This window comes from Bos taurus, chromosome 11 (assembly GCF_002263795.3).
Source record: "Bos taurus isolate L1 Dominette 01449 registration number 42190680 breed Hereford chromosome 11, ARS-UCD2.0, whole genome shotgun sequence".
Taxonomy (NCBI): domain Eukaryota; kingdom Metazoa; phylum Chordata; class Mammalia; order Artiodactyla; family Bovidae; genus Bos; species Bos taurus.
The window spans coordinates 80,714,981-80,733,502 of record NC_037338.1 but is presented as its reverse complement, the minus strand read 5'-3'; the positions used below and the strand labels follow the sequence as shown (position 1 = coordinate 80,733,502).

The 18,522-nt window shown below is 43.5% G+C and overlaps 1 protein-coding gene across 6 annotated transcripts in view; it reads left to right on the top strand.

The window, feature by feature from the left end:
- The window catches only part of KCNS3 (potassium voltage-gated channel modifier subfamily S member 3), a 48,025-nt gene that overhangs the window by 10,099 nt on the left and 19,404 nt on the right, over nt 1-18,522 (top strand). The window contains exon 1 of one of the 6 annotated variants that reach the window (XM_059891451.1): nt 473-1,071. The exons of 3 other annotated variants lie outside the window; for them this stretch is intronic. The gene's annotated coding sequence lies outside the window, so the exon portion shown is untranslated. Of the gene's footprint in view, nt 1-472; nt 1,072-11,668; nt 12,056-14,090; nt 14,154-18,522 lie in introns of those variants that run through there. 2 more of the 6 variants (XM_005213037.5, XM_059891452.1) reach the window with 2 other exon arrangements.

Genomic DNA, 18,522 nt, shown 5'->3' with positions numbered 1-18,522 from the left:
GAAATATCAATAGCCTCACATATGCAGATAACACTACCCTTATGGCAAGAAAGTGAAGAAGAACTAAAGAGTGTCTTGTGCTCAGTCGCTTCAGTCATGTCTGACTCTTGTGATCCCATGGACTGTAGCCCACTAGGCTCCTCTGTCCATGGGATTCTCCAGGCAAGAATACTGGAGTGTGTTGCCATGCCCAGCTCCAGGGGATCTTCCTGACTCAGGGATCAAACCCAGATCTCTTAAGGCTCCTGCATTGCAGGCAGATTTTTTACTGCTGAGCCACCTGGGAAGCCCGTAGAGCCTCTTGATGAAAGTGAAAGAGGAGGAGAGTGAAAAAGTTGGCTTAAAACTCAACATTCAAAAAACAAAGATTATGGCATCTGGTCCCATCACTTCATGGCACATAGATGGGGAAACAGTGGAAACAGTGACAAACTTAATTTTTTTTTTTTTTTGGTCTCCAAAATTTCTGCAGATGGTGACTGCAGCCATGAAATTAAAAGGTGCTTGCTCCTTGGAAGAAAAGCTATGACCAACATAGACAGCTTATTAAAAAGCAGAGACATTACTTTGTCATCAAAGGTCCGTCTAGTCAAAGCTATTGTTTTTCCAGTAGTCACGTATGGATGTGAGAGTTGGACTATAAAGAAAGCTGAGTGCTGAAGAATTGATGCTTTTGAACTGTGGTGTTGGAGAAGACTCTTGAGAGTCCCTTGAACTGCAAAGAAATCCAACCAGTCCATCCTAAAGGAAATCAGTCCTGAATATTCATTGGAAGGACTGATGCTGAAGCTGAAGGAAGCTCCAATACTTTGGCCGCCTGATGCAAAGAACTGATCATTTGAAAAGACCCTGGTGCTGGAAAAGATTGAAGGTGGGAGGAGAAGGGGACGACAGAGGATGAGATGGTTGGATGGCATCACCAACTCAATGGACATGAGTTTGAGTAAACTCCGGGAGTTGGTGATGGACAGGGAGGCCTGGAGTGCTGCAGTCCATGGGGTCGCAAAGAGTTGGACACGACTGAGCGACTGAACTGAACTGAACTGAACTGAAATGCTATTAGATGTTGGGGTAAGGTTTCAGAATGCCCCATGAAGGCAGAGTTAAATTATAAGGAGTGGAACTGGAGGTGGTTTTGAGCAATGGACATCTGGGACTGTGTGGTGTAGATAGGAGGGGATGGAGTTGTCTCTCCTGCATACAAGGTCCTGCCCCACACACCCATCTACACAGAAACACACCCTACACACCCTAGAGGAGGAAGGGTCCCATTAGTGTGGGCTGATTAGCTGATTGGACGAAGTAGACAGATCCACAAGAAGTACTGTATCGGGTAGAGAGTTCCAGTTTTAAGCATGAAAAGAGTTCTAGAGTTTCAGATGGTGTTTGCATGTTGTTATGAATGCTTTTAATACCATTGAGCTGTATACTTCAGAATGGTTGAGAGGGTAAATTTTAGGTCATGTATATTTTACTACAGTAAAAAAATCAGAAAAAAAAAAAAAAAGAAATTGAGATTGCATTGCTGTGAAATTGCATTTTCAAATGTTTTGGTCTCAGGACCTGTATATGCTTAAAAGGTTTTGTTTTAAGCTTTTGTTAATGTGAAAGTCACTTAGTCATGTCAAATTCTTTGCAACCCCATGGACTATATAGTCAGGCTAGACTATATTCTTCAGGATAGAATACTGGGGAGGGTAGCTGTTCCCTTCTCCAGGGCAGCTTCCCAACCCAGGGATCAAATCCAGGTCTCCCTCATTGCAGGCAGATTCTTTTCAAGCTGAGCCACCAGGGAAGCCCAAGAATACTGGAGTGGGTAGCCTATCCCTTTTCCAGGGGATTTTCCCAACCCGGGAGTTGAACTGGAGTCTCCTGCATTGCAGGTGGGTTCTTTACCAACTGAGTTACCAGGTAATGTTTATATTAGAAATGAAAATAGATACATTTCAAATTAATCATTAATTCATTTAAACTAACGATAATCTCATACCATGTTAACACAAATGGCATATTTTTATGAAAAATAACTATCTTTTTTTAAACAAAATAATTATAAGTGACATTGTTTTACACTTTTACAAATTTATTTGTCTAGGTTAATAGAACACAATGGAATGCTTAGATTTGCTCCTCTACTAAGTCTGTTATGTTCTCAAACTATATCCTATGGAAAAGTCCATAGGACACTGGTGAGAGAATGAGAAGGAAACAGGAAAATAACATCTTAGTTTATTATGAAAATAGTTTTGACCTCATGAACCCTTTAAAGAACCTTAGGAACCCCAGAGGTCCCTGATGACACTTTGAGAACTACTTGGCTGGCTTGCGTGCATGCTCAATTATGTCTGACTCTTTGCAACCGCATGGACTGTATAGCCTGTCAGGCTCCTCTGTCCATGGGATTTCCCAGGCAAGAAGAATGGAGCGTGTTGCCATTTCCTCCTCCAAAGATCTTCCTGACCTAGGGATTGAACTCACATCTCCTGCATTGGCAGGTGGATTCTTTACCACTGAGCCATCGGGAGTCACTTGAGAACTACTGCTATAGAATAAATCCACAACCAAATTAACTTTTGGTTATGTTATGTTTTTATCTCTTTTCATGTCATACTGTCTGATTTTGGACCTTCATAATTCCCTGTATTGTTTATCTATGATTCCAAGTGAAAAAACTAGGTGGCTCCTGAGAAAGAGAAGTATCATATCATTCGTTGTTTTCAGGTGTGCATTCCTATTTACTGTGGGGTGAGGACTTCTGCTTAGAAGGTCAGGAAGAAAGTCTGCACTGGTCCAGAGATGGTGCCAAAAGCCATCTCTGGGGCTCTGCCCATGTCACTGCTGTGCTTGCCAGAGGGCTTGGGGTCTCTCATTTTCTTCCTTCCTGTTCTACCCCACCTTGTTCTTCCTTGTATGGAGAACTCTGAAACTCAGAGAGAAGTGAGGATGTAGACTGGAGAAAGGAGAGATGTGCAAATTAATTTTAATAAGTCAAATTGAAAACTCTTTTTTAACTCACTTTTTAATAAGTAACAATAACAATTGATGAAAGCAACCACAGGATTGGAGACAATATTTGTTCTAGCAATATCTGACAAAAGAAATTCTAGGGCTTTTAGGAATTTTTAATTTCTATGCTAGTCTACAGTTTGAATTTGCGAGAGGTATCTATGATCATAGGGCTTCCCTGGTGACTCAGACAGTAAAGAATGTGCTTGAAATGCAGTAGACCCAGTTTCAATCCCTGGGTTGGGAAGATCCCTTGGAGAAGGGAATGGCAACTCACTCCAGGATTCTTGCCTGGAGAATTCCAAACTGGGGCTTCCCAGGTGGTGCTAGTGGTAAAGAACTCACGTGCCAATGCAGGAGATGTAAGATGCAGATTTGATCAGTGCATCGGGACAATCCCCTGGAGTAGGAATGGCAACCCACTATAGTATTCTTGCCTGGCGAATCCCATGGACAGATGAGTCTGGCAGGCTATAGTCCATAGGGTCACACAGAGTTGGACATTACTGAAGCAATTTAGCATGCACACATATGATCAAAGGGAAGAGTTTATAATCAAATAAGGGGATCTCTATGTTATTGGCATTTTTGTTATTTGAGTGTTAAGTATTTGCTCAAGGGTTGGCAAATTTTTTCTGTGAAGCGCAAGATAGTAGTATTTTAGAATTTGAGGACCATGCATTTTTGGTTATATCTACAAATGGTCCTGACATGATATTTTGACTTACTGTTTTTCAACTTTATGATGGTATGAAAGCGATACACACTCAACAGAAACTATACTTTGAATTTTGAATTTTGTCTTTTTTCTGGGCTTGGGATATCCCATTAGATTCTTTCTCATGATGTTGGGCAGTGGGAGCCAGCTGCAGCTCCCACTCAGTCACGTGATTCTGACTCGCATCCCCTGGGGATCTCATTATTTTATAATTTCTTTATATTGATAAAGTTTGGAGTGAGTCATAGTGGATAGTTCTGGGCAAAGCGTTAAAAAAAAAAGTCTTCCCAGCTTGGTTTCCAGGAGCTGGATGTGGATATTTGTGAAGCATAAAAACATTTTTTCTCCCTTCCAAATAATGGATTAGATGTTATATAAACCATCATATTTAAAATGTTAAGTGAAACTTCTTTTTTCACTCCATGAAATAAATAGTCTCTGTGACAGCTTACTACAGCAACAGACATTTGGCTGTCTCAGAGTTTTGTTGTAAATATGTTGAGGATTTATGATTTAGCAAAATCTGTGACTTCTAGCAGCAATAGATGCTTTTCTACAATCCTTTGGAAAGACCTTGATGTATCAGGGGCACAGACTAGGTAGAAATGATAGCTTGGTCAAACATTCTCACATTCTCATCCCACATCCTGGAGCCTCCAGGGAAGACTGTATAGTGTTAAGGCACCCTCTGAGCAGGCTTCTCACTCTTGAGCAGGTGAATCCTTGCTTTTTTTTACCGTTAGGTGGAACATTCATTTAGTCAGGATCCCACCAGACATCTCCCACTTGCCTGCTGATATCCCTGTGTGTCAGTGATATTGCTGAGAAGTACAGATCTGTAAGCACCGAGTATCATGCCTGTGTAGCTAGAGATGTGTGCGTGGATGTGTGGGCACATCAACATGTGTGCAGTGCCTCAAAAGAGAGTGTCTTGGAAGAGATGACACTGGAGCTCGTTCCTTGAAGACCAAACAGGAATTAACTGAAAAAGGAGGGAATCAAGGGGGCAACTTCAGTGAGATTTGGGAAGGAGAGTGTGCCCTATGGCTGGGGATGGGAAGGAATATGTTGCAGCCCAGGAAGAGGGGTTGGAAGTAGATGGGTGGAGACAGTGGTCAGAGATACAGGTGGGGATGTTCTGGCTTTGACATCTGTGGAAAGAAGTTTGAACTCTGTCCTGAACACACTGGGGAGCTACTGTAGGTTTATGGAAAGTGTAGACGCATTGTGACATGTAGTTTAGGAAAGTCTATGGCTGCTTATGGAGAGGGAAGGGGTGTTCATGAGAGGTAGGGGTGAGATGATGTCACTGACTTGACTATGAGTAGGATTTGGGGCATTAGGAGACCTCAGTCACCCACAGAGGTAATTTGACCTGATCCTTGAGACCTGAAATTCCTTAGACTTCTATAGTATTCATGTTGTTGTTTTTAGTCGCTCAGTCCTGTCCCACTCTTTGTGACCCCATGGACTGTGGCCCACCAGGCTCCTCTGTCTATGGGATTTCCCAGGCAAGAATACTGGAGTGGGTTGTCATTTCCTCCTCCAGGGGATCTTCCTGCCCCAAGGATTGAACCCGAGTCTCTTGCATTGGCAGGTGGCTTCTTTACCACTGAGACACCAGGGAAGCCCATACATTATTCATACTCATATTTATATTTATAGTTCTAAGGTCAAGAGTGGAGAACTCTGTGGGAAAGTTGAATGGACTTTTCAGCCACACATCAGTTTCCTCTTCCTGCAACCCTCTCATTTCCTTTGGGTAATTATTCCTCCCTGTCTGGTTGTTGTCTTGGTGGGATGGTGGTTGTTAAGGATGCCCCTGAGATTCCTTCTGCCCCAGTCCAGCCATGGGACAGACAGACGGTTCGCCCAGCCTGTCAGGCGTCTGTCAGTGGAGGGACGGCCGGATGGAGGAGCCTCCTGGCGTGTTCCTTGCTCTCCCTGGCCAGACCGCTTCTTCTGTCGGTTGTTTCTGTCTCCATGTCCTTCAGAAGTGCCCCGGCTCCTGTCTGTGGCCACGTGTGGATCTTCAGGCTTCTCTTTGGCTCACAGAGCTTCAAAGAGCCTTCTGTTTGACACAGATTGGATTTGTCAGTGAGCCAGCCCAGTTGCTGTTGTTTGTATCCAAAGAGCCCTTGGTGTTTTGAGAAGTGTCCAGAGGCCTCACTTCATACCTGAGCACGAAGACTAACCTCACAGCATTTCCTACTGGTTTTGAAAGGGGAACAGGGCAAATGCAAGAAGGGTGTTGACTGGAAGTGAGTGAGGGCTGTACTAAAAGAGACACAGGAGACTAAAGCTCTGCCGGTGAATTTTGCTGGCCTCTCATTGTCGCTGTGGGTGAACCTGATGCAGGTGTGTCTACCTGGGGGGCTGGGGTGGGGGTCAAAGTAGCATCAAAGAGATGGGTCAGTCTCTGTGTACTTATTCCAAGTCTTACTCAGCTGACACTCAGGGCTCTGGCAATGGTTAATGATAAAATAGAATAAGTATTTATATAGTGCTGTTCTTAGGTGGTGCAATGATAAAGAATACACCTGTCAATGCAGGAGATGAGGGTTTGATCCCTGGGTGGGGAAGATCCCCTGGAGGAGGAAATGGCAGCCCACTCCAGTATTCTGGCCTGAAAAATCCCATGGACAGAGGTGCCTGGTGGGCTGCAGCCCATGGGGTCACGAAAGAGTCAGACATGACTGAGCATGCATGGCCTTGGTCTTAGTTAAGTTTTGGGCAGATTCAGACTCAAGCAGTGTGGATCCAGAGTTTATCCTGAAGGCCAAGGGAGCCATCAGAGCATGTTAAGGTTGTGCATTTTATTTATTTATCTTTTTTCCTTTAAAAAAAATTAAATTGGAGGATAATTGCTTCACAATCTTGTGTTGGTTTCTGCTATATGACAACGTGAATCAGCCTTAAGTGTACATGTGTCCCCTCCCTCTTGAACCCACTCCCTCCCATATCCCACCCCCTCTAGGTTGTCACAGAGCACCAGTTTGAGTTCCCTGTGTTATACAAGGCTGTGCCTTTTAGAAGGTAGCTTTAGCTTGGATGGAAGAATGAATTTGAGAGTAGAGAATGTGGACAGGCCTGGGTGGGGAGGACAGTTAGAAGTCAATTGAGTAAATCATGGAAAACACTGTGTGTCTGAATTGAAGCAGAGGCAGGAGAGAGGGGAAGGAAAGGGACTTGAGACGTTTGGGAACAGAGGATGAAGGGAAAGTGTACACGTGTTTTATTTCAAGGTCCCATTGGGACATTCGAATGGATACATCCAGTAGGCAGTTCCGTGAATCCACAAGGTAGGAGGGGCTCTGGGCTGGAGATTCACACCTGGGCTCTTGAGTCGAGTGAAATTTTCAGGGAGAAGAACAGCGAGATGAGACACCCACGGGATGGGGGAAATGACACAAATTTGAGGTCCATGGGCTGTATCCAGGCTACAGATCTGTTGATTTGGCTTACAGTATTAAAACATTAACCACGAAATTGATGACATTGGAAAAGTTGGGAAAGTTCCTGTAAAAATAAGATTAATGGGGTCATCTGGCCACCTGATGCTCACAGATGAGGGGCAGTGATCCTTTTCTGGCAGGACTGGTGCTCTCCAGGTTGTCACAGTGGCCAGGTGACCTCCTCTCTCATCTTACCTAGTCCCTGCGGGTATTTTATTTTGTGAACTCAGATTTAAGCTTTGGGAAGAAGAAGCAGAGTCTCATAGGAAACCAAGAATAAGTAGCCAGAGAAGTGGCATCAGTGAACTGCAAGGGCTGGGAGGTGGGCAGAGACAAGTGCCTCAAACAAGTCACTCAGAGATGTGACGTGAACCTCGGCTTTGGCTGTCTGGAGGTGCCTTTAGCAAAACATTGAGTGCAGCATTAGGGCAAGTATTGTAGGAGAAGAAGGAAGGATGAGTGTAAAAACTGTTTTCGAAAAGCTGTGTTGCAAGGAGGAATTTGGAAGATTTTTTGTATTTTATTTATTTATTTATTTGACTGTTCCTGGTCTTAGTTACAACACAGGAGATCTAGTTCCCTGACCAGTGATTGAATCTGGGCTCCCTGCTTTGGGAGTGTGGAGTCTTACCCACTGGACCACCAGGGAAGTCCCTATTTTGTGTTATTTTTTAATATGTGTGATTTGAGCATGTCTGTATAAGGATGTATGTGATATAAAATAGTACTTCCTTTATTTGTCCTTGACTTAACCTTTTATACCTACAAGAAGTCCAGTCTTCTATTGCCTGGTTGGCAGATTATCCTACAAGAAGAAAGTTGTTCTTATTAAAACCACATGCTCCTGGGGTGTAGCATGGAGTGAGGTGCTTTATACGTCTATGAAGATAGTGCTGTGAGCTTCAGATTTTATCAATATTAAAGGCAGCTTTGCTGTTTTAATAGGTAAGCAGCAAAGCCTTCAAACGGGTAATTCTGCATTTTAAAAGCAGCAGTACCCATGTAGTGATTTCTTATGTGTTTTTACTCATTCCATTGTAAGCTGTCCATTTCCTTTTTTAAATCATTTGCCAGGTGAAATCTGTGTGATGATCATATCAACCAGCATCACTTCTTCTACATTCTGAGTTAGTGTGCTTTTATTGGTTGTATGCCATATGTCAATTTTTCTATTTACTTTTTTGTATTTGTTATGCTATAACTTGATTCATAACTTGTGTGTGTTAGAACTTATCTATTTTGTCTTTGATGTAAAACTATTAAGGAAAAAAATGTATCTCCCATCTGCACTGGCTGATAAGTAAGCTTCTTTTCATCTGTGGTGACCACAGTTTCAAAAGCATATTTTGTGTGATTTTTCATTCCTCCCAGTGGGCAATAGAGACTTTCAAATTCGACATGGTGTGGAAGCAGCCAGTAGCCAAGAAATGTGATAAATGTCAACCAACTAATTGATTCATCAATCAATTCAGTATGCAATTTTTGAGAATCTCATACGTGTCATGTGAGGTTCAAGGTGCTGGGGATACAGTGAAGCATAAGATAAAAATTTCTGCCTTTAATGGGCTAATATCCAAGTAGGATATGAGCTTAAACAAACTATAATATAGTTTAAACAAACTGTAAATAAGATAAAGAAACAAAGCATATGTCTCTATGTATTTTACAGATTAACAAATGCTAAGGAGAAAAAATAGAGTAAGGAAGGGGGCTAGGAGTTTCATCAAGGGATATTTTAGATAGGGTAAACAAGGAAAGTGTCATTCTGAAGCTGTTATCTGAGTAAAGACCTGAAGGATGTGAGGAAGAAGGATGTGGGGTTCAATCAACTGGACGCAGAGCATTCGAGGCACAAAGATCAACCAATGCAAAGGCCCTGAGGCAGGAATGTGCCTCACTTGGCAGGATTAAGGACTGTTACAGAGACTAGTCCCTGCATTGGGAAGATCCCTTGGAGAAGGAGATGTCAACCCACTTCAGTATCCTTGCCTGGGAAATTCCACTCACAGAGGAGCCTGGTGGGCTATAGTCCATGGGTCGGAGTCGGATACAGCTGAGCAACTGAGCACACAAACAAAGAGACCAGTGTGCCAGATGGCAGTGAAAGAGAGTGAGAGGAGTAGGAGATGAAATCAGATGAGTCAGGCCAGGGAAGGGAAACTTTACTCTGAGTAAGATGGAAGTTACTACCAGAGTAACATGAAGTGATTTACAATTTTACATTCTTAACTTTTTTTTGTGCCATGGAATCCTTTGGCAGTCCTGGGACGTCTATGGACCACTTTTTAAAATAGTATTTTTAAATGCCAAAAAAAAAAAAAAAGCCACAGAATATAAAAGAATCCAACTGTATGGAAATACAGTTACCAGAATAACCAATTTATAACTTAGCAATATATGTTCTTCTCTTTAATTCATTAAAGATGATCTAGCCATTTTAGATCACTGCAGTTCCTGGTTCTACCCAGTGGTAGCTTCTAATTTTTCAGATATTCTATAACAGTGATAATGCCAAAGGGTTTTTTGTTTTGTTGTAATTTCTCTGATCACAGCTTTGACTAGATGGACCTTTCTTGGCAAAGTAATGTTTCTGCTTTTTAATAAGCTGTCTAGGTTGGTCTTTGGAGAAGGCAACGGCAACCCACTCCAGTACTCTTGCCTGGAAAATCCCATGGATGGAGGAGCCTGGTAGGCTGCAGTCCATGAAGTCGCCAAGAGTTGGACACGACTGAGCAACTTTACTTTCACTTTTCACTTTCATGCATTGAAGAAGGAAATGGCAACCCACTCCAGTGTTCTTGCCTGGAGAATCCCAGGGATGGGGGAGCCTGGTGGGCTGCCGTCTATGGGGTCGCACAGAGTCGGACACGACTGAAGTGACTTAACAGCAGCAGCAGCAGGTTGGTCTTAATTTTATTTCCAAGGAGCAAGCGTCTTTTAATTTCATGGCTACAGTCACCATCTGCAGTGATTTTGGAGCCCCCCCCAAAATAAAGTCCGTCACTGTTTCTACTGTTTCCCCGTCTATAGATGCCATGATCTTCATTTTCTGAATGTTGAGCTTTAAGCCAACTTTTTCACTCTTCTCTTTCACTTTCATCAAGAGGCTCTTTAGTTCTTCACTTTCTGCCATAAGGGTGGTGTCATCTGCATATCTGCAGTTATTGATATTTCTCCTGGCAATCTTGATTCCAGCTTGTGCTTCATCCAGCCCAGCATTTCTCATGATGCACTCTGCATATAAGTTAAATAAGCAGGGTGACAATATACAGCCTTGACGTACTCCTTTCCCGATTTGGAACCAGTCTGTTGTTCCATGTCTGGTTCTAACTGTTGCTTCTTGACCTGCACACAGATTTCTTAGGAGGCAGGTAAGGTGGTCTGGTATTCCTATCTCTTTAACAATTTTCCACAGCTTGTTGTGATCCACACAGTCAAAGACTTTGGCGTAGTCAAAGCTACGGTTTTTCCAGTAGTCACGTATGGATGTGAGAGTTGGACTATAAAGAAAGCTGAGCACTGAAAAATTGATGCTTTTGAAGTGTGGTGTTGGAGAAGACTCTTGAGAGTAACTTGGACTGCAAGGAGATCCTACCAGTCCATCCTAAAGGAAATCAGTCCTTAATATTCATTGGAAGGACTGATGCTAAAGCTGAAACTCCAATACTTTGGCCACCTGATTAGAAGAATTGACTCATTTGAAAAGACTCTGATGCTGGGAAAGATTGAAGGTGGGAGCAGAAGGGGATGACAGAGGATGGGATGGTTGGATGGCATCAGCAGCTCAATGAACATGAGTTTGAGCAAGCTCCAGGAGTTGGTGATGGACAGGGAAGCCTGGCGTGCTGCAGTCCATAGAATCACAAAGAGTTGGACATGACTAAGCGACTGAACTGAAAGCTGAATTTCTCTGACTGTTCCTTGTGGCTAAATGGTTCAGGACACCTGGGGTGTGGTCTCATGTTTCAGCAGATTCTCTGTATGGCCACATGCAATCCATTTTGCTTCCATAGGGACATCTCTCTCCTGGGCAACTCCCAGCTCACCAAGGTGTGGACACTACAAATTCTTCATATTCTGAGAAGAAAGAATCTATTTAAATATGTCCAGGGACTTCCTCAGAGAAGGTGATGGCAACCCACTCTAGTGTTCTTGCCTGGAGAACCCCAGGGACGCGGGAGCCTGTTGGGCTGCCGTCCATGGGGTCGCACAGAGTCGGACACAACTGAAGAGACTTAGCAGCAGCAGCAGCAGCAGCAGCAGGGACTTCCCTGGCAGTCCAGTGGTTAGGACTCTGAGCTTCCACTATTGGGAATCCCTGGTTGGGGAACTAAGATCCCACAAGTCACAAGGCATAGCCAAAAAAAAAGTAAAATCAATAAGTCTAGGTCATATGGCTACATCTTGGGCGAGTCCAGCCATTTTCTGCTCTCTACCTGCTATAGGCATTTTAGGCCCCACATATTACACGAGTTCTTTCCTCTACTTGGAGAGCAGCCTTACTCTCAACTGTTCTTCTTTACTTGTTCGTATCTGACCCAACTCTTAGGGCTCAGCTCTGATATACCTGGTCAGGCAGTGTCCCTGCTTCCCCATCCCAGGGGACCCTTTACCTCCTCTGAACTGCAGCACCTTCTCAGTATCTCCTCTTGTGTTGATATTCTGCCTTGGGTTGCAGTTGTTTATTTACCTATTTACTTTCCTCCAACATTTTCTAAGCTCCTTAAGCACAGAGGGCAAGAGCCGTGTTGTGTTTTGTCTTCCGTTATTTCCAGGACAGGCCTGTCTTAAAGCAGATGGAATGAAAAGCAGAAGCTTACAGTCCTACACGTGATGGCAGAGCACATCGGCTGAGGGCTCTGTCTCACCCAGACCTGTAAGTTGACTTAATGTCTGCTCTTCTGCCTCTCCTCCCTTCCCAAATACTGACCAAGGCTGCTTATGACCTTTTATTTTCCCAAGTAGAAATAACTGTTTTCTTCAGTGTTTTTGTAATACTTTAAAGAAATTCACAGAATGCTGAGAGGTACAGAATAGAAGGCAAAAATCACCCCAAATTCCATCATTCAGAGAGAATGTGTTTAGCATTTTGGGGCATATTTGTATAGTTTTTTTTTTTTCCATTTCATAAAGGCAGACATAGTTTATAAAGATCAGATCATGACACTATTGTATTATAATTATTTTCTTCTCTTACTTACCATTTTGTGACTTACTTTTCTGGAATCTCTGGACAATGGAGTCCAGTGGATGAACAGGGCTTTAGAGCATCATTATTTAAACTGTCAAACCATCACTTAGGAGCTACTGACTCTGGAGAGTTAGTTAACTTCTCTCTTTGCCAGTTGCTCCCTCTGTAAAATGAACCCAGTGGAAATACTACAGTCCAAGTGTTGTGAGGATTAAATGGATTCAGGTGTGAACACTTAGAGAGGAGCCTGACTTGGTATGCAGAGCTGTTATGATCATGTCAGCATTTTCAGCGGCCACAGAGTATTCTTTGGCATGGCCTGCTCCTAATCTTATTTCACCATTCCCCTATTGATGGACTTTTAGGTTGCCTTTATACTCTTATGAATAATTAATGATGCAGTGAAATCGTATCTACACCCTTGGACATGTGTCTGATTTATTTCCTCAGGATACATTCCAAAAGGTGAAACTGTGGGATTTTATGATATACATTACTAGTGTCCTCCAGATTTCCTTTAATCAGTTGACACTGCTACTATCATTGCATGATAGATTCCCCCCCCGCCCCCCCCACTGTACCCACAGAATTGTTTTCTTTCAGTTGATCATTTTATCACTGTGTTAGTGTAGATGTTGGATGCATCAGTCATGTCATTGCAAACGTGGGGACAGATAAGACTGAACTAAAAGTCTAAAGTCCCCAGGTGGGATGATTTTCCTGTTTCCTCGCTGCAGGCTGAGCCCCTGCTTGTCAGCCGTGAAGCTGGGGGACTCCTGCAAAGTGGAGGGAGGCAGGGCATTCCTCCCTGGGGCCAGTGGAATGGTGGCAGTTGAGGAGGAGGACCACGCTAGGGGCAGTGGCAGTGTGGTTTTGCTTTTCCTTACGAGGTGCACGGCCTTCCACAGGACCCTCCTTACCTTCCTGTTTGTGGGTTGTGTTCCAAGATGACTCAGCAGCGGCTTGCTGCCTTTTACTGCTCCCCAGGGGAGGTCGTCTAGGAACAGAACCCTGGGGGAAGACAGTGGTGTTCAGTTACCATGCTTGTAGCCCTTGGGATATCTGGGGATGGTGTTGCATTCACTCATTCTGGATGGCCAAGAGAAGTATAATTTGTATTAACCCTTCAAATATCATTTAGAGGCCTTGCTTTAGCAAGCACTTACTGGTTTTCTGTCTGAATACCATAATCCCTATTAATTTATTTTTAATTCCTGAATATTTTAGACCCTGGGAAGCTTTCATTTTCCTCTTGAGACAGAGAAAAAGGAAGGAAAAAAAAAAAAACTTTGTTAATTTAAGGATTTTTCCTATTGACTTAAGGTATTTCTTTTTTAATGGCCTCTATATTTTATATTTTGGGCTTCCCTTGTGGCTCAGGTGGTAAAGAATCCACCTGCAATGTGGAAGACCTGGGTTTGATCCCTGGGTTGGAAAGATCCCCTGGTGAAGGGAAAGGCTACCCACTCCAGTATTCTGGCCTGGAGAATTCCATGGACTGTATAGTCCATGGGGTCACAAAGAGTCAGACATGACCGAGCGACTTTCACGACCACTTTCATATTTTATTCGTTTATTATTTTATTATTGGAGTATAGTTGCTTTATAATGTTGTATTAGTTTCTGCTGTATGACAAAGTGAATCATCTGTATATATATACATATATCCCTTCCCTCTTGAGCCTCCCTCTCACTTCCCCCATCCCCGCTCCTCCAGGTCGTTAGAGCACCAGCTGAGCTTCCTGTGCTATTCAGCAGCTTCCCCCTGGCTGTTTTACACATGGTAGGTATATATGTCAGTGCTAGCCTCCCAGTTTGTTCCACCCTCCCCTTCCCACTCTGTGTCCACATGTTCATTCTCCACTGAAATTTGGTAATTTGGAAAAAATAAGTCATTTGGAGATAGATATTCTTAGTAAACTACTTTCTGAATTAACTAGACAGGGTTGTATTATTCTGATTGCTTTGGATTATAGGATTTAAATATGATTTTACTGGCACATTAAATTCTACTATGGTGGCCTGATTGCATTAGTTTAACTTTATTTAAGCAAAACCCTTGACCACAGTTCTTACTAATGAAGCAAGCTAGAGGTAGGGTCAGCGTTTACCTTTTCTTTGTCCTTGTATCGCATCATTACTCTTAGATTTTATGGGAAATTGGTCTGTAAATGATGAATAGGGGCAAGACTACCAAACCGATATTTTGTGGCAGATCAGAGTTTCCACAAGATTGGCAGCTTTGATTAGTAGTGGGTGTGGCCAGCAGGAGCCCCCGGCCCTCAGGAAGTAGGCCACATCTTTGAAACTGTATGAATGTGTGGCCCTGGGTATTATTCTAGTACTGAAAATGTTAGCAAACAGAAGACCGACTCACTGAGAAAATCACTAATCTTTACACTAGACTCAAGATGCAAGTTGTGTGACGCATGCTTTGACTTTCAACAAAAGGTTAACCTTGCTTTTATCTTTCCTCATTTGAAAAATTTTGCTTGTCTGACACCAGAAATGCCAGCACTGAATTCTAAAAGAATATGTGTTTTGGGGAAATTTCCCCAGCCCCTGACAGCAGATGAAGTATTAGTACAATCTGTCTTTCTGATCTTTCTGAACTTCCAGCTCCCATATAGGTGTCTGAGGTGTTTTTCACTCTGCTTGCTGATTTTGCTCTTGAGGGGACATTTGGCAGTATCTGGAGTTATTTTGATTGTCACACCCTGGGGGGCAGGAAGGAGGTATACTGCTGGCATCTAGGTAGAGTCCAGTGCATGTATGCATACTCAGTCGCTCAGTCATGCCTGACTCCTATGACCCCATGGTCTGTAGCCCACCAGGCTCCTTTGTCCATGGAATTTCCCAGGCAAGAATACTGGAGTGGATTGCCATTCCCTCCTCCAGGAAGGATCTTGCTCCTCTAGGGCATCTTCCCGACCAGGGATCACACCTGTGTCTCCTGCATTGACTGAGCCACCTGGGAAGCCTTTGGGTAGAGGCCAGAGATGCTGCTAAGTGTCCTGTAGTGCATAGGATATCCGCCAGGAAAAAAGAATTATCCGGCCTCAAAATGTCAGTGGTGCTGAGGCTAAGAGTCCCTGCTATAGAAGTTTGCAAGGTCAGCATGTCTCCAGGGAAGTCGGCGGGTTGCTAGGAGGGTGCTCCAAGGTGTCATTTACCTGGTAACCTTATCACAGATGGGAGTCAGCTCTGTCTCAGACTTGCGACTTCAGAAACTCAGGTGTCCCAGAGCTGAGTAAATAAACTTCTGTTTGCTTTACTAAGTTCCACTCTTTAAATAGAAATGGTGGACAGAGTGGACACTTGTGTCAGCTGCATAGCTTATTTGCTCTGTGTTGGCAAGGAACCTGGGAACTGAAATCACCAGCAGGTGCCTCAAGGAGCTGAGAGTCAGAACAAGGGGAGATTTGGGAGTATGTAATGCTATCTGAGACTCTGAGCTCTGGAGACTTAAAACCCCACTCAAGATGTATCATATCAGTGTTGGAGATGCTGTGTCTTCAGGATAAAACTCTTCTTCTTTAGAAAGTGCTGGAATGGGTCTTGGCAACCAATTTTGATCTTTGACTTTCTTCCTCTGCTTCCATTGCTGATCCTCTGCCTTTCATTATCCATATTGATTCTTTTAATTAATTTACTGTTTAGTCTTGTTGGCTTGGGGGAGAGGAATTGGCTAAAAACAAAAACAAAAACCTGTCAGGTATCATTGTAAAACAGAGACAATTAATTTGAAGATTGATATTAGGACACTGTCCCTAACTGCAGGCTTCTCAGTATTGTGGGTGGCACTGAAGTGACAACATTTCAGAAGAATGTGAGCAGGGCAGTGACAGGTGCTCTCAGCATTCTCTACAAACTCAGAGGACACAGACCTAGGCTGCAGTGTCACTTGGAGTGCTGCTTTAAGTTCTCAGGCTCTGGTTTTAAAGTTTAATTTTGGGAGAGCAACATTATTCCTGTGATTCTCTGGGAGAATGATGCAGGGAATCATTATCAGTCTTGTGTACTGTCTGCTCGTCTGTTTGATTCTCCTCGTTCTGTTCCAAGATTGGATGTCAGGCCTCCGGGTGATGAAAGAGTCCTATCTGCCACTTAATCTTCACCTTTCCCCTCTCAATATTGGAGGTGGTCATCGTGTTCATTTTTGAAAGCTGTAGTCAACCCAGCAGGAAATATAGCCAGGCTGGACGGGAGCCCAAGAATGCCACCGAGGGTCTCCCTTTGTCCTGTAAAGAGAGGAATTCTGCGGAGGCTGGAGATACTGAATGAGCTTGATGTGTTTTGTCCGGATCCTGCTGAATCACTCAACAAAGTCAGAAACCAGCATAAGTGCAAAATCACGAATGCTCCAGTCTTTTTTTTTTTTTTTTTTGAACAGTTGCACACAGATAGGGATGATGGGAACACAGAAACAGAACCAGTTGGTGGGATTGTTCAGCAGGAAGAGGGGAATGTGTCAGATGTACACATTTTTCTTCCCCTCAAACCTGCTGGTTTGGGCCATGTCTGCCATCTCTCCTAGTTCAGTTCAGTTCAGTCGCTCAGCTGTGTCCGACTCTTTGCGACCCCATGAATTGCAGCACGCCAGGCCTCCCTGTCCATCACCAACTCCAGGAGTTCACTCAAACTCGTGTCCATCGAGTCCGTGATGCCATCCAGCCATCTCATCCCAACCTTTCCTTATTTTCCCCCAAGGGCTAGAAGAGGATCTTGATTTTCTATACTCATTGAAATCAGGCAGACCTACCTGAGTTTGAATCTTATCTGTGGTACTCACAGGTGTGGAGGTTTGGGCAAACAGTGTCTTTGAGCCTCAGTGTCCCACCAGTAAAATGGGAAGGTTCCTGGTGTGTTGTAGGGACCCGGAAAATGCTAGTTATTGTTTTACATGGAGAGGTCACACCTAGTGTATGAATGCCGTAAGCAGGGGATGGACTGACATAAATTCACATTAGTTCAGTTCAGTCATTCAGTCGTGTCTGACTCTTTGTGACCCCATGGACTGCAGCATACCAGGCCTCCCTGTCCATCACCAACCCCCAGAGTTTACTCAAACTCATGTCCATTGAGTTGGTGATGCCATCCAACCATCTCTATCCTCTATCATCCCCTTCTCCTCCTGCCTTCAATATTTCCCAGCATCAGGGTCTTTTCCAGTGAATCAGTTCTTCACATCAGGTGGCCAAAGTATTGGAGCTTCAGCTTCAACATCAGTCCTTCCAATGAACATTCAGGACTGATTTCCTTGAGGATTGACTGGTTGGATCTCCTTGCAGTCCAAGGGATTCTCAAGAGTCTTCTCCAACACCACAGTTCAAAAGCATCAATTCTTTGGTGCTCAGCTTTCTTTATAGTCCAATTCTCACATCCATACATGACCACTGGAAAAACCATAGCCTTGACTTGACAGACCTTTGTTGGCAAAGTAATGTCTCTGCTTTTTAACATGCTGTCTAGGTTGGTCATAACTTTTCTTCCAAGGAGTAAGCGCCTTTTAATTTCATGGCTGCAGTCACCATCTGAAGTGATTTTGGAGCCCCCCCAAAATAAAGTCTGCCACCATTTCCACTGTTTCTCCATCTATTTTCCATGAAGATATTGGACTGGATGCCATGATCTTAGTTTTCTGAATGTTGAGCTTTAAGCCAACTTTTTCACTCTCCTCTTTGACTTTCATCAAGAGGCTGTTTAGTTCTTCTTTACTTTCTGCCATAAGGGTGGTGTCATCTGCATATCTGAGGTTATTGATATTTCTCCCAGCAATCTTGATTCCAGCTTGTGCTTCATCCAGCCCAGTGTTTCTCATGATGTACTCTGCATATAAGTTAAATAAGCAGGGTGACAATATACAGCCTTGACATACTCCTTTTCCTATTTGGAACCAGTCTGTTGTTCCATGTCCAGTTCTAACTGTTGCTTCCTGACCTGCATACATATTTCTCAAGAGACAGATCAGGTGGTCTGGTATTCCCATCTCTTGAAGAATTTTTCACAATTTATTGTGATCCACACAGTCAAAGGCTTTGGCATAGTCAATAAAGCAGAAATAGATGTTTTTCTGGAACTCTCTTGCTTTTTCCATGATCCAGCAGATGTTGGCAATTTGGTCTCTGGTTCCTCTGCCTTTTCTAAAACCA